General features: G+C 38.3%; 1 long non-coding RNA gene across 1 annotated transcript; it reads left to right on the plus strand.

Moving 5' to 3' along the window:
• Positions 1–521: 521 nt before the first annotated feature.
• LOC113995352 lies at positions 522–9,037 on the plus strand. Its single transcript, XR_003543369.2, has 2 exons — positions 522–5,110; positions 5,757–9,037. It is a non-coding gene; the product is annotated as an uncharacterized LOC113995352 (long non-coding RNA).
• The last annotated feature ends 4,664 nt before the right edge of the window (positions 9,038–13,701 follow it).

Below are 13,701 nucleotides of genomic sequence, written 5' to 3' on the forward strand. Positions count from 1 at the left end.
AACCTGCCATCATAAGCCTGAATTTTGTAATATTTCCAAAGAGGTATGATTTTGGGACAGGACACAGAAAATAAAAAAAGAGTCAGTAAACAGAAAGTACTGTAATTAATTTTTTCATATCATGTTATTGTTATTGTCAGTATCTCATCCCTTTTTATTGTAAGCAAAACATTTTACCTGCCATGTGGGTCACTTCTCCAGCTGGAGGGTACTTCATAACAACTCCTGAAGAAGTCATGACTGTGGATGTGACAGAGCTGTGCTCCACCATCAGCCAGACAGAAAGGACCTGGGAATTTGGATTGAAAGGAAGCTGAACATGAGCCAGCAATGTGCCCAGGTGGCCAAGAAGGCCAATGGGATCCTGGCCTGGATCAGGAACAATGTGGCCAGCAGGTCCAGAGAAGTGATTCTTCCCCTGTACTCAGCACTGGTGAGGTCACACCTCGAGTCCTGTGTCCAGTTCTGGGCCCCTCAGTTCAGGAAGGATATTGAGGTGTTAGAGCAGGTCCAGAGAAGAGGAAGAAATTCTTTACAGAGAGGGTAATGAGTCATTGGAATGGGCTGCCCAGGGAAGTGGTGGATTCTCCATCTGTGGAGATTTTTAGGATGAGGCTGGATGTGACAGTGCCATGGTCTAATAACCACTGCAGCAGTGGACCAAGGGTTGGACTTGATGATCTCAGAGGCCCCTTCAAACCCAGCTGATTCTGTGATTCTGTGATTCTATGATCCTATGATTCTATGATTCTATGACTGAATACTTCCACTCTTTCAGAGTCACCTGAAGCTACAAAAGGCCCCAGTGACTTCAAGTTGCACTTGCACAACAAAATACACATCAAACACACTTAGGAACCACTTAGATCCTATAATGGAAGCTAATAATTATGATCTATGTCATTGGTATCAAATCCTATATTTATTTGTGTAAGGCTTCTTATTACGATTTTCAGTCACTTGTAGATTTGACAGGTCTTAATCATCGAGGTTGTGTTCTTGTGCATAAATTGCCTGAAAAGAGTTTACTGGTAATTCTCTGAACTCTCTTAACACTTGTATGATGATTTCCTTGTTTGGAAAAATCCAAGATTCAGAAGTTCCTCAAAGAACAAAGGTCTCTCAAAGAACAATTTTTTTCTTGAAGAGCAAAGGAGGTGAGGTAATGGAACTGCTTCAACCTTTCTTTAATATTTTTCTCCTAAGTTGATTTGCATGGTACGTTAAACTAAAAGCTATTGACTTGATGTTCAATCTAGTTCTTTGAGGTATGCTGGATGCTGTTCAATATTAAGCATTTATGTTGTATCAGATGCTTTGTTTTTGATGCACCTCTGAGTTGGGCAATGTGCCATGAACAGTGAAGAAGTGAACCTAGCAAAAATAATTGCGTGGAAGTTCCTGAGGATGGGAGACAAGGGACCAGTCTCATTACCGCAAATTTAGAGCTATACTTTAACATAGTTGAGAACTCTCCTTATCGTCTATGGCCTTATAACATTGTCCTAGGAAGCACTCAGACTTTGTTCTCCCTGTTTTCAGGAAGAGCTGGCTAGAGAGCTGGGTCAAAGGTGCAAGGGGTCAGTATGGCAGCCCAAAGCCTGCCAAAAGCTCCCTCCAGCCAGTCCTGTCCTCATCTACCCTCTGGCTCCCTTCATGTTGCCTAAGCCGTCATCCTTGATCTCTCCTCATTAGGTGCATGTGCACCACATCACCTCTTTCTTAGCCCTTTATTCCCTCTTAAGCATTACTTTATATCTCACATCTGCACAGAGTTCCCTTGCAACGTGTCCCCCGCACTTTTACCATTGACAGGAGATATTTTCTTCTCAGAGCTCCCTCACTATTTCCCATTTATCATCCAGTTAAATTACCTAAAAATCTATCAGTCAAGAAGTAGCAGATAATAAACTCCAAATGACCCACCCATACAGTGTTTGCTGTCACATTTGTGTTTATTGCTGGAGAGATGATGCTTGAAAAGGGAGAGCAGAATTAGGTGCAAAAATACAGACAGTGGCATAAAAATTTTGCAGGCACCTTCTGGTGCAGAAGAAAGTGCAATGCCCCTAATTATCTTCTTAGATTAATTACAATGGAAATTTTAACGTATGTAACCTTAAAAAAAAAAAAAGGTGCAAAAAAAAAGGGCACCAAAAAACCCTCAACAAACAAACAAGCAAACAAACAAAAAACTAAACCAGTTGCAAACTCGGTATTCCAAATCAAAACTGTTTATATTATGTAATGTCTAGAAGGGACAGCATACATGAGATGTGTTTGAAATTATGTGGTACCTGTACTGTAATTTAAAAGACATTAATAAGGTTTAACTAAAGAATAATTCCATAAAAGCTAGAGAAATACCCTGGATTCCTGTTGAGCAAATAACTCCACTGTATGCATTTGGTGACTCATCACTGCAAGCAGTAACGGCCTCTAAGTGGAAACCCAGGGAAATCAGATTGCACCATCCAGCATACTGAAAGAATGTACTGTTACTAGAGAGCACTAAATAATCAGATAAAAAATAATGTTGTTATATAACTATTGCAGGATCATGTACTTTCATTTCCATGCCAAAAAAATAAAAGGAGACTAAATGTATTCGTGAAAGGGTATCTGACAGATGTCCCAGAAGTTATCTGAACAGTCAGGTAGCATCTGCAGCAAGCAGTATGCAGAGAGAAAAAAATTTGTGTTAATATTGGCTCTTGCTATTTTTCCTTATTTCAAAATACATGGAGATTGTAAAAATTCTTCCAACTTACTTAGTGCATTTTTAAACCATATCAACTTAGATGAACCTAACACATCCTCATTGAAGTTTAAGTTAGAGGTTTAGAACCACTGTCTACATGAAACAAACAAACAAATACCTTATCGTATGTTTGTAATGTTCCAGATTTAGATTATCTGTATCCACAGCTTTCATTTTCCTAAAAACATATTTGCAATATGGATAAACCACTTATGAGGCAACAACCATCAGTTGAACCTACCTTTTTTGCAAGAGTATCTCTAATTATACTCTTGAAATGAAAGGCAGAGTCACTGCAGATCCTTATCATTTGGCTGTTAGGAAGCCTTTGCTCATGCTCTGGGACAGCTTTCAGTTACGCTTGGAAAAATCTTGGCTTTTTTGGGCTAGCACAAGACTCCAGCCTGGAAAGCTCCACCACTCCTGGCCATGTCTTCAGCAGTACTGCATGAACAACACTCAGCACGTCTTGCTTTCACTCTGAAATTGTCCACTTTCCATTTCCAACACCTGTATCTGTTTATTATGCACTGCTGAGTGTCCTATTATCAAAATGTCATTCCCCATACAACCACAGATCAGCTTAACTGCTTGTTTCCCTTGAACAGCAAAGGAACAACAGTCTTTCATCCCAGATTTTGTTTAAATTCATGACACCAAATTGAAGAAAAATGATTTTTGGAATTCAGTATATTACACTGATGTTGACAAAAGTCATATGTTCAAGTATATATTGAATTAGTTAATGTTAATTTTATTGCCATTATAAATTGTCCTCCTTCATTGTTTATTAAGAGACATTTATGTTGTCCACTCCCCAATTGGTATGATATAGCCAAAAGGTTTACATCTGCCTTGCAATCATATTTATTCCCTGAAATTCAGGCAAAAATATTAACTTTTTTTTTTAAAAGGTATTTTAAAATTAACATTAATGACTAGAAGATCCCCTATACAGCTCTTTAGGTATTTTAAGCAGAAAGCATAGCTACCTAATCAAAGAATTGGTGAGCAATAAACATTTAAGAAACCAAATTATCAAAGACAGACAATAAGCAAGTTTTGATGGATAAACTTCTTTTTTTTCAAAGACGTATTTTCAGGAAAAAAACCCAAACACTTCCTCCTAAATCATTTATGTTGGTACATCATAATATCATTTTATGAGAAAATCCAGGAGAAAGGAAAAGCAGAAGAAATACATGAAAGATTTTTCCCTTGAGATATTTCCATAATTATTTTATGGCAAAAAGCTGTATGGGAGTGAGGTGAAGTGATGTGCTTTGGAGCTGCTCTTTGAAGCTTTCAGCAGCAAGTGGCTTCCTCCTCAGCATGTGTTTTAAATGTTGTGCTGGATTACAGTCCACCTGCACAGAACTGTTCTGACCTTTTTACCCTTCCAATATTTTAAACATTTGACCTGCTTTCCTTTCTGCAGTTTTGCTTCCGAGAATACTCTTGAAATAATTATGTAAATGCCATCTTAATGCATTTTCACTGCCACGTGCATTTTCAGCTCCCTTATGATGTTATCTTTTCAGAATGCCAGAAAAACGTGAACCAGATGTGCTGAACACAAAATACCACAGCAGGGATTTCCCTCACAGCAATCATGGTATGCAAGTTCTTAGAGGCTTGTCATGAAGCAATAGGGCTATTTTTAGTGCAAGAACATAACACAGGTAATAGAGTTTGAAGTTAAGTATATGAAGGATATATATACATATTTACTGTGCTGAATAACACTGGTGTGCAAGGAAACACTTCAATGATGAAAGAAAATCTAACACAAAATTTCCTTGATGTTCTAAAATTTGCCACTTGTATTATGGATTTCTTTAATATTCATAGGTAGCTTATTTTCTGCATTCATTTATGAGTACAGTAAAAAGGTGAATAGCAGAAGTTGAGCTGTAGACTGTTGGCATCCCACATAATTGTATATTGACATTCATTAGTCAGTTGACTCTTGAAATTGCACTAACAGACTAAACACCAGTTCTATATTTGATTGCTGAAGACCTTTGGTTTAGACCTCCTGGGTGAAAGCACAACCAAGTCTTTTAGTCGAAGTGTCTGTTGCTTGTGACAATTTGTTTATGTGTGTTGGACTCGTTCCTAAATAACATCATCTTTTTGCAATCCCACTCCATAGTCAAAACTGAGAATAGTACTGGCTCATTTCTGTTACTCCTCAGCAAAGAAGCTTGTTTCTATCACTCTTCTTTATTATTTTGCAGCTTGCTTGCTTATTATTTTGCAGCACTGCAACAGCACCAGTTCTGTGGACCCTCCCACGGGACCCTAAGACCTGACTTGCATCTTGCCTGCAACCTTTGAGGCAAACTGGTAACATGGTTGTTGGGACAACTTGTTTAAATTGCTTAAATCAATGGTTTGCTTAGATTGCTTTCTAGCTTTATTATAATACAACTGTCTTGTTAATGTTCACATATACATGAGCATGCTTTTATCCATGGAGGCAAGAGGTAGCTGCACTACCACTTCATGAGGTAAAGATGATCGACTGCAGTCTGGGGCAGGCTGTGGCAAGATGGTCTGTCCCCTGATAAGACCTGGAATCTGTCCAGAGAGTGCAAACTCTCTGTGATGAGCTACTGGCACTGCCAGAGTGCTGTTTGGTGCTGCATGCAGACGCAGCCTGCTGCTGGTAAGCTCCTAACTGGCGTATAGATCTGTGACTGGCTGTTAATCAGTTTATGTGATAAAAGCTTGAGTTTCTCTCACACAGTCAAAATGCAAGAATTCCAACATTTGGGGTTCCTTTGAGATTGTCATCAGACAGAGAGTCGCACTTCATCGACTCACAAAACACAAATAAACAGGGTTTGTCAAGAAACATCTATGATGTGTGTTCAGGCCTTGCCTATGGCCATATTAGAGATCCACATACAATCCAAGGCAGAAAACAACATGATCCCTATTCGCAGGTTAATCTGCAAAATTGTTTAATGGTTTAAACTCTACTTTGCAGGAACTGCAGAGATTCATCGTATCATCTAGACCTATAGGACTGGACACTCCTGTTCATCTGTTCCAGCCCAGGAACTGAGCCTATGCCAAACAGCGGGACTGAAACCCCTGCAAACCAAACATAAGGAACTGTTTCAAACTCAGCTGACCATCTCCATCGTGGTCAGAAATTGTTAGCAAAGACCCTGAATTCACTACCGAGAAGGAAAAAACCTCTGTTCCTGAGACAAGTGAAACAACAGAGACTGTTACACAGTTAGATGTCAAAATTATGTTTAAACTATTTTTCTATGTGTATTGTTTAATACCACCAGTAACTATGAATTGGGTTTAGAAGCAAAATTTAGATTTGGCTTTAGTAAAATGCACCCAATATTCTTCATGAAAGTGAGTGCTAGATTTGCACTATGAATTCGGCTGAAATTTGGCAACAAGTTTAAGTTCTACATTGGGCAACTCCTGAGGATGTCTCATTAGGTTTACAGAGATACCTTCTATAAACTTATTTCACGGTTACCAAATCTGAACCTGGATAAAACAGCTATTCATTAGTTGTATATTGTGTTAGATCCCCATAATAGCTTGTTGTATGATTAGTGTTGCAAGTATTAGTAATCTTACCAGTATGGTGTTAATTATAAGTGGCAGAGGCTAGACAAGATTGAGGTCTTGTCAAACCTCTAAAAGGGGGCACTGGTGCCTATAGATTTTTTGATTTTTGGCTTTTTGTAGATTTTAGAAGTAGCTGTATTATATCCCTTACCCTTAGCACGGTAGTTTACACATTTACCCAACACGGTCACCCCATTTTTGCAGCTGCTTGCTTAATGCAGTGACCAGTGCTGAAGAATCAGACTGGAACTGAGGCCCTTAACCAGTCCTGAAGTTCATGGGATGGAGCAGGGCTCTGCAGACAGCCATGTATCCAAGTCTTTTGCCCAGTAATGTCAATGGCAACTGAACTGCCCCATTTTTTCTTCTGCATTAAATCCACATCCAGACATAAAAACCAGTAAGAATATCAATAACAGCTGCAGAGTGACTACAGTTCCTACTGTGATTTGACCCAATGAATTATAAGGTGAGGCAGTGGTGGCACCTATGGTTCCATGTAAATCTTCTCAGTCACTCATCATTTGTGAAGAGGTATTTATCATTATTGCCTCTCAGACTTTGGTGGGTTTTTTTAAATGGTATGAGTAGTGTGAACACAAAGAGTACAAAAAATATCAAAATTTGTAGGGGATTGCCAGCAAAATTGTAGTTTGACTCAATGGATTAAACTCTTAAACATATAAAGTTAAAGCATTATTTTACAGATTTTTGCAGAGACATTGAAAGCTTCTGCTTAGTGGCTTCATTCTACATTTTTTTACTTTCACTTCTTAATTATGTTTATACTGGGCCTGAGCCTTGCCCCATAAAACCTGCCACAGACTTGGATGGTTATTCTATCTTTTGACAAAATATTGGACTTGGCTGCGAGCTCCCATGCATCTGCCATTTGACCTCTGTGAATTATAGCTTGATTAGATATGCCAGGTCTTATTAGCTTAATGGTAGCTGCATTAGAAAAGTCTGCACTCAAGTACACAGATTTCTTTTATTGTTCATGGCTTAAATTCTGTTGAAACTTCTCAGGGTTGCTCTTAGCAACAAGACTAAACTTTAAGCAAAACTGGTGAAAAGACACTGAGATGGACTAGTTAGTCTGTAGTAGAGTGTCCTCAGACCACAGTTTTCATATCTTCAATAGGATGAAATTTTCTAAGGCTAAAAGAACAATTTTTAGCACTTTTTATAATCTGCTATAACCCTATGCATTTGTATCATACAAATTTCTAAACTTAGTTCTGGTTATATCACTATAATAAAGCCTAAACATGTTTCTGAATTGGTGTTGAACATACCTGATTTAGACTAATGTAATTGCTGTGGCCAATGCTTGTTTATGAAGAAAAGAGAAAAAGCATTGCTGCGGACTGTGAATCAGTGACTAATCAATGCTGAGAGGTTTGATAGGGGTTTGACGTGGCTCTGATAGACTGGCAAGAATAATTTAGATAGATGATGTAGCATGGATGCATGGATTGCAGCATGGATGGATGGGAATACATCAAATTCTGATTCTCTGAGATCACTGGCAAAATTCCCACTGAATTAAGTAGAACCAGAACTTCAGCCTACATATTAATGTGTACACTTATGGGGGGGGGAGGGAAGATGTATTAAATTTACAATTCTAGCTCACAGAATTTGGGCAAATCAAAAGTCATAATCCTGTGCAACTTTTGCTCTGTTTTTTTTATGCAAACACCTTCTGACACAGTCTCTGCTAACACTGCTACACAATATTATTTCCGTGGTATCTCTATCTGGCTTGAAGGGAAGAGATTCACAGGTACAGGCTATAATAATAACTACAAGGTTTAAAAAATATTCGTAGTAGAAACAGTCAGCTTAGAACCAAATTATAAGGGTTGCTGGATAACATATGATTCTCCAAGTCACAAAAACATCTTTCAGTTGTCTTCAGAAAACACCTCTGAAACCAAATCCACATTCCAACAAGTCTGGCTTGATTTCAAGCCTCAAGGCAACACTTCTAGTGCCTCTCTTTTGTCCCTTTTCTCCAATCCCTGACTTCACAGATAACCTATAAGGGAGCCTTAAGCAGAAGCTGAGAGTAGGCTAAGAGGAGCCTGGGGAACACAGAGAAGAGCATGGTCTGAGAGGGCAGACTATGCAGAAAGGAAATGAGATATTTCTTAAGCTGATCTGGTTCTCCAAGCACTTTCCTCACTGCCAGGGGACACTGGCTGTGGCAGCCTCCACAGCCCTCACCTTGTGCTGCTCAACAGTCAAGATGTGTTTTGCTGGGCCACTAGGGCTGGAAATAGCTTTTTCCTTTGTAGGCAAACAAGCTGTGCTTGCTTTTCCTTCTTTGATTTGAAATAAATAGCATTTTAATGTTGCATACTAATAAAACTTAACGTAGAAAAAAACATGCTTGCAGATGCTGAGATGTGCTGACCATTCTATTAACTTTTTTGCACTTTTCCTGCAGAAGTTGTTTCTGTCAATTTATTTTTATTTCAGCTGAGCAAAATGGGAAGGAAAAAGCAGGTTGACACAGATGGTTGTCAGCCAAGTGATGACTGCAGCCGAGAATGAATGAACAAAAATATACAGTTTGCTAAACTGTGTATTGTTTAGCTTCCCTGTGTATCAAATGTCAAAAGAAATAAAATTTGCAGAATATATTTAGTATCCTTTTTTTAAGACTTGCTAAAATTATTGTTGTAAATGGAAGGGTGGTCATATGTAAAGCAATTGCATTGGAGAAAACAGAAAATTGAATAAATCCTGCATGAAAAACTTCCAAAAGCAGAACTAAGAATAGCCTCTTAAATGCAAAGCTAAGCACCTAAATAAGTGATCTGGTTTGAGAGTTATTTGGGTCTTTTACAAGTGCTGAGCACCCCCAATCCTACTGAGGTCACCCAGGGAGCGGTCATTGCATTTGAAACTCAGACCACCAAGCTAAAGGTCTGGATGAAGATTTTTGAACCTTATTTTTAGAGTTTTGTTCTCAAAGGATCTCTTGGATCACACAGCTGACCACATCATTGTACTTTAATAGACCAAACAAACTTAGTGAGGAGAAAAAATTAAAAAACTAAAATAGTCTTCCTCGAGTTTGTTAGAGCGCTGCCAATTCAAGGTGGGGGGCATGCCTTGTTCACACTGAAGACCTGCTGGATTTTAAATACAATTGATCTTATTTTAACTTAGATCTATCTTGAACTAAGGCTAAGCCTAATGTAGGCACACTCAAATCGATTGTAATGTTGCCTGTGTCAATTTAGCTAATTTAAATGTACATGCATTAGCAGATTGCATCAGTTCAACTAGATTGATCTTTAAATTGCTTTGTCTAAAGTTGTGCCATTTCTGGGGAGCCAAAGACTGTCTTTGGAAGAGAGAGCTGCCACAACTACTTACCTTTTCTCCTGCCTGTCAGCTCTGTCAGTACTACCCAAATCAGTCAATAGATATCTAAGTTATCAGTATAACCACTGATCAACAAGTATTAATCAATACACCAACTAATGTTCATAAAACTGTACGAGAGTATTCTCAGGAGAAAAGCCATTGAGTTATACACGTTACTACTGTACATCTACTGACGTTAGTTAAATTTTACGAGGCATAAATTTGGACCATAGTAGACGTAAACCATTGCTAACGTGTGTATTATAGTCAGAATTTAGACAAATAAGTCAGTGATTTGAAACTCTCTCTGTTCTTGAAATGCTACCTCTATAAGCTCCAAAGAAGACTGACAACCAAGCATAATTTTAAATTGCATGTCCTTTCCCTACCAGCTTTCAGAGCAATGTAATCTCACCTTCATTCTAGTGGGGTAAAAATCAGGTAGAGAAAATAAGTGTGAGATAATGAATTTCTCTTACTTTGCCTGATCATTAATAAATGAGGTTATTTACCTCCTTGACTCCTGGAATTAGATGTGATACAACACCTTAACACAATTGGTTTGTTCTGAAAACCTGATAATAAGAACCCATCTGCTTAGAGACATAAAGAAGAATTCATTATATGCCCAGTAATTACTTTCAATGCAACATAAAGATATTGCATGCACAGCTTCTTAGAGTTAAACATGCTGTCAGAAAGAATACTTTGATGTGTAGGAATAAGAGGAGTTCCAAAAGGTGATAGCTAATAATGACATTTAAAGATTTTAACAGGAAAAATTTATATTGTGCCTTATTGTCCTTCTCCCTGGCTGCAGAGAAACCAGCATCTTTGTTCAGGATTTCCAGAAAGCTATTCCTGAGTGCCTCCACTGCAGACAACTCTTTTCGCTATCTACCTGTATTATGACAAACAATGACTTGTATAAACATTGACATTTTCCTATAAAAGAAGAAAGGACAAAATGTCAGGTTTGATGCCTAATCCTTGTGACTTTCCCCAAAGCTGGCAAAGCCTCCAAGTGCTGTGTCAGGATTTTGTACATGATTGAACACCAAATGTTAAGGCCACATAAAGAATAGTATTTTCAGGCTCTGGAGTAAACTTTTTCTGGTTTTTTACTCGAAGAACAGGACCAAAGCCTTGAAAGATGAAGTGAAATGGGTTAGGTTAAGTGGTAAGAAGCAGGTGACTAGAGCCTAATCTGTGAGGAGACAGAAAAAGAGAAAATAACAATCCTTTGGTCTTCCTGACATGCTATCCAGATGGTCCTCACTAATTATATTTTCTCTTGTGGTTTTAGTTATCAAACATGTACAAATATTTACAGTGGACAAAAGTATATCTCTGTTTAAATGTCATTTTTAATTGTGTTTAATCCTTTGAATAGTACAGGTCCAGCAGTTTCTTGATCATATTTTCACTTTATGAGGTGAAGTCCTCTAATTTCATTTTCCCACTTCTATTCCATTTCTTTATATCTTTCATTCTAATGAAACATGGTATGCTAAGAAGCCATTATTTTTGGAAAGCAGGATGGTTTTTAAACTACATAAATATTCCTTTCAGCCAGGAATGAAGTTGCTAAGACAATTAGCATACTTGAGGTTAAAAATACACTTAAGTGGTTTGTCAGATCAGGCTTTAAATACGATCTATGCCAATAAATTTAGGATATTCTTCTTTGACTTGGCTCTTTACATCTAAGACTTTCATGCTCAGTAAAAACAAAAATATTCTGGATACAGTGCTGAATGGATTTGCCGTAGGATTCTGCAGCAGCTAGACTTTCCAATAGATAATATCTTCTAAACATTATTAAATATCACTCTCCAGAAGGATTTACCTCTTAAGCACATGTTGAATGTAACTGTTCAGCCTTGACAGAATTCTCAACCTAACGATATTTTTCCTTCTTTTTTAATCATACAATAAAAGCTCCCACACCTGATGCAACTAAATATCCAATGACACTTTAAAAACAATAACATTAGTGATAGAATCTTGACAAAACTACAAGTATAATCCTGTCTCCACTGAGATCAATGGCAAAGCTTCCACTGTCTTCCTCGAGGCCAGGATTTTGCTCACATCTAAGGTCATTGCATTCTGCGTATATAAATTCCTCTTACATTTACAATTTTCTTGTCAAAGAGATGATCAAACCTGCACTAGGGTTGGTAGAAAGGCAATTTCTTTGTAAATTTGCCATAAGCAAATGTATTACTTTTTCCCAGAGCTTCTCTAAGAACTGTGTGCTTTCTGCCCAGCCTTTCTTGTACATGACTAGGTCTAGAAAAAACACACTGAAAAAGTTCCCTTGAACTGGAGGAGAAAATTGTCCCCAGGATGCTACATCTGTGACAGGGGCAAAATCGGGAAAGGAACCTCTATGAGAAAGCTTTACTGGCATAATTTTGGTTTCCACCGGTCCTACAGCTATGTCCTGCCAGGTTCCCCAGGATGGGTGACCACCCTGGTCACAGGGACCCCAGGGACTATAAGGGTAGTAAGACACTTGAACAGAGAAGTTATGGATGCCCCATCGTTGGAAGTGTTCAAGGTCAGGCTGTATGATACTTTGTGCAACCTGATCTGGTAAAAGATGTCTCTGCAACAGCAGAGGGGATGGAGTAGATTATCTTTAAAGGTCCTTTCCAACCTAAATCATTCTCTGCTTCTATGCATCTATGACTTGTGAAGCAGATCCCTTCCGTGTTGGTTCTGTATGTTGCTCCCATTCCTGTCCCCATTGGACTGCTTCCACCCTTGCTGCCTCCTTCACCTGATCCACAGCTAACCCCCAAATTCCCCTTGTCTGTGCATAGAGAAGAGGTGCAGATGCCTACATGCTCCAGGAGAGGAGATGTATTACAGGCAGCATGAAAAGTGCAGATCTAGCCTGTGCCAGAGGGGCTGACTTTACCCCAGTGCTCAGCTGAAATTTTTGCTTAGCGTTAAATGTGTTATAAATAGATTATTTATAACTAGTAACACTGAACTCAGTAACATTTTCAAACCCTTTAAAGAAATGCAGAAAGACATGGTTGAAAACAACTTTCTACGTTAATTGCTGCATTTTAATGCTGTTTGTTTTAAAATAAGCCTGTGAGTTTGTACACTGTCTTTCAGTGTAATCTGTTCTGCTATTAAATACAATCAGGAAAACTTATTGCTAAATGAATGAGATTCTAATATTAGCTGATATCAACTGTCTTGTTTGTCAGTCAGAAAGAATGACGGATGGCCACAGGGAGGTACTGGAGATATTGGATATGCAAGCTGTGCTGCAAGCTACTATGATTAAGTTTTATCTTACATATTACAGAAAAAAATCAGCCTTAGTAGCTTCCCTATGTCAAATAAAAAAACTTGAAGTATCACCTATCATCTATGTATCAGCTATGACTTGTGAAGCGATCCTTTCTGTGTTGGTTCTGTATGTTGCTCCCATTCCTGTCCCCATCGGACTGCTTCCACCCTTGCTGCCTCCTTCACCTGATCCACAGCTAACCCCCAAATCTCTCTAGGGCTTTTTTCACCTCTCTATAAAAGACAGTGAATAGGGTCCATCCAAACACTTTTAAAATACTACAGTCTGAACAACAATAGCTGGCTAAATCTAATAGCTTGGCAACTGTTCTGCTTTTGAGCAAGGACTGCTAAAGTAACAATAGAAAACAAGCAGCTAGATATGGCCATGTGTATGTTGTTTGAAGGATGTCATAAGTATTAGATGTTTCACTCTCATTAAACCTCTAGTGTAATTGTTTTATTTCTTCTGTGATGGCTGCCACTATGAGTGAAAGAAGAGAAGAAGAACATCAAACCTGGAAATCATTCAGAGTATTAATAGTTTGTATAAGATCTCCAACTGAGTGAAAATTTCCAGTTCCAAAAAATTCAATAGAAAGAAAAATCCTAGGAGAATATTTGCAGTTCACTGT

This window comes from Pipra filicauda, unplaced genomic scaffold, assembly GCF_003945595.2.
Source record: "Pipra filicauda isolate LSUMZ 115617 unplaced genomic scaffold, ASM394559v2 scaffold160_size1671714_pilon, whole genome shotgun sequence".
NCBI classification, from domain to species: Eukaryota; Metazoa; Chordata; class Aves; order Passeriformes; family Pipridae; genus Pipra; species Pipra filicauda.